This window comes from Chenopodium quinoa, unplaced genomic scaffold, assembly GCF_001683475.1.
Source record: "Chenopodium quinoa cultivar QQ74 unplaced genomic scaffold, ASM168347v1, whole genome shotgun sequence".
Lineage (NCBI taxonomy): Eukaryota > Viridiplantae > Streptophyta > Magnoliopsida > Caryophyllales > Amaranthaceae > Chenopodium > Chenopodium quinoa.
Window position 1 is genome coordinate 330,754 of NW_018744069.1, and position 3,386 is coordinate 334,139.

The window sequence follows — 3,386 nt, forward strand, 5'->3', positions numbered from 1 at the left end:
AAATTAGCGGGTCGGGTACCCGACCTGGTAAAACTGAGATGTAGCGGGCTGAGTCATGGGCCACCCTTTTGTGTTAGACTGGTACCCGCTGACCCGTTAAGATTTTTTTATATATAATATATATTGCTTGGGAATTAGGGTTTTATGTACACACATCAGCCGACACACTTTCTCTTCCCCCCCCCCCCCCTTTCTCTCTCTCTCCTTTAAGCACCCACCTCCTTTCTCTCTCTCTTTCCTTCACTCCTCTTTCTCTCTCCTTCACTCACCTATTTCAAATAAGCAAATTCATTGCAAGCATCAAGAGCAAGCTTTCGTCAACCTAAAAAACGGAACCACGCAATAGGTATTCGATCCCAAGAACGAATCGTCGTAGATAAGCTCGGTGGAAACCGCCATATACTCCCTTCTCAGCCAAGCTTCAGTTGCGGGTCTATCAATCCTAGAAATAACACTTCTAAATCGGCCATTTAAACAATTGACAACCGACACTTCCCCTGAGAAAGTTACTCATCAAGTTCAATTTGATAATTTAACTCCTATTGATGTTAAGAAATCTAGTGATTCTCTAGTATTTTACTCAAATGTTATAAGATTGATCCAAATGATATAAATTCTCAATGGTTCGTTCATTGTTTAATGTTAAGGTGTTTTGTCATTATATTATTTGTGGTTGTATCTAAATTTTATTCTCAATTTCTTTTAATTACTTGGTTGAATCTTGATTATCTTCAATTTGTGTATGAGAGTATTTTTGTATGCTTTCAATTGTGAGCATTAAACCTTTTTTTTTAACTTTTATTCGGGTACCCTTTGACCCAACCCGGGAATTTGGTACCCGGATTTCGCGGGTCAGGACATGGACCAAGTACTAAACTACCCGAAACCTCGGGTACCCGCATTTTCGGGTACCCGAAATCTTGGGTACCCGGATCTGAACACCCCTAGCTAGCAGTGCTAGTTATCTAGCAGCGCGCTAGCGTGCTAGCACTGCTAGCAATGTTGCACGCATGGTGCTTCGTCCAGCCACACAGCCACGCGTAGCAGTAGGCTAGCCGTGCACACCAAGCGCCAACAAGGCTTCTTGTGTGCCAAGGCTCGGCCTGCCACGTGGCAGCAATCCATTGGGGCATTTGGCATTAGGGGAGCCGGTTTTGTGAAGCTTGGGGTCAAGTATTGCCCCCCCCCCCCTTGTTGTCCTTACCTAACCCCTCCTCTTAGAATGTTACTTGTTGATTAATTAGTTGTTAGCTATTTTCTTTTATTTTTAATTTAAAATAAAAGAAAAAAATTGATTTTACCAACTCTCCCACATTGATGGGAGAGTGAATTTCTCACTTGGGTATCCCTATAAATATCCCACTTGGGGATTAGGTAAACTCACTTGAGTAAGAGCTCAATTAGGCATCTCCACTTGAGAGAAAACCTATAAGCTCACCAATTACTCGAGTACTGTTTTGGTCCGGCTTGGCTAACCTCCAAGCAAAAGACCTGTCGCGATTGTGTTGTGGGTGGATATCGTCGGAGGCCGTTGCGCTTGCGAGGCTTTAGCTTTCTCAAGTAAGAGCTCCATTTGATCGAGTGAAGCACGCTGCAAGGGTAATTTAGTCTTTTCTCTAATCTTGTTATTTATGCATTTTGGTTATATTAATTGTGAGTTTTTCCTTAGGCTCGGGTTTTATTTTCCACGGTGAGTCGGACTCATCGAAACCCAACATGGTTTACTTGGGATGTCTATAATAGGGGTAATCATGTTTCTAATATTAATGTGCAATGTCTTGATTCTTCTAATATTAGCATGAAATCCCGTGAATTGGCATATGATCCCATGATTGAACTTAGAAAAAATGATTCTATCTCTATTTCCTCTATTGCTCATGATGATGATGTACAAGCTCAAGTTGATGTTAATGGTGTGTTTCAATGTTCTTCATTATTTACCATGCCTTCTTTTAATGTGCTTGTTCCCTCAGTGACGAATCTCATGTGCTTGATTGTGCCCCCACTCCCCAATGTGATGAATATGCTCATGATTTAAATGTTGGTTCTTCCTGGTTATACTCCTTCTTTTGTTGAACCTTAACCTTCTACACCTTTTGAATCTTTGATTGCTATTTTTGAAACTCAAATTAGGCATATTGAGTTAGTGATGATCTTGGGCCTAGTAAGGATTCGATTATTAATTCTATGAGAAGTCAATTAGAGATGATAAAAAGAGTGAGGAGCGTCTTGAGAAGGAAAGAAGGAGACGTGGAGAGTTAGAAAGCCAATTGTCATCTTCGATGCTTGTTTGTGAAACATCTCAATATAATGTGTGTGTTGAGGATGATGATGATAATTTTGAGCAACCAAGAGAGTGTGAGGATCCCATTATTGAGCATAGGAGTGAAGGAAAGGGAGTTGAGAGTGATGATGATGATGGCTATGTGTAGGGAATAATTTCAAGCTTTAATCCCACTAGCTTGAACCCCACTGTGATCATACACTAAAGTACGGTGGCGTCCAAAAGGGAAGAAGATAGAGCAAAAGAGTCGCCAACAAGTTTTTTTTAGGAACTTGTAAACCGTTTACGAGGTGAAGGTTACACCCCTTAACGATCCAAGAGATCGTCAACTCCATAAGGTCTAGAACCAAATAAGGGTTCGGGGATGAAGGTACAAATCCAACCTAAAAGAGATTGAACCTGCCCTAATAATAGGCCTCTACTTTATTCTAATCGTATTCATGTGCGCTTTTTGACTAACATGCAATCAATAGATTAACCCTAAACCTGTTTATCTATGTTGGTTGAATATTAATGCACAAACAAATCTATTATTGGCGATCACTTGAAATCATAATCACAATTAACCTTAACAAGATTATTAATATCTTATTAAGCGTGATTACAAGTACAAATTCCCCTTAAACATGCATAAAAGGTGTGATCAAGCAATAAAATATAAAATATCAAGCAACATAATAATCAATAATAAATAAAATCATAACAATAATAATCATAATCATGTTCATGTTAGCATTAAAGCATAATAATAAAAATAATAATAATAATAATAATAATAATAATAATAATAATAATAATAATAATAATAATAATAATAATAATAATAATAATAATAATAATAATAGCAAGATCCTAGGCATGATACTAACAAGATTAATAACAAACCCTAGCATGTCACTAAACAATAAAAAATCAAATTTTTAACCCTAGACATGATACTAGGAATATCATAATAACAATATAAACATGATTTCTACATCATAATATCAATTAAAACCATTAAAGCACTTACTTTGATGCCTCGTATCTCTTTCTAATAACAAAATACACACGTTAGTAACTTCAAGGAAAATAATAAACAAAACAATTAAATTAAATAATT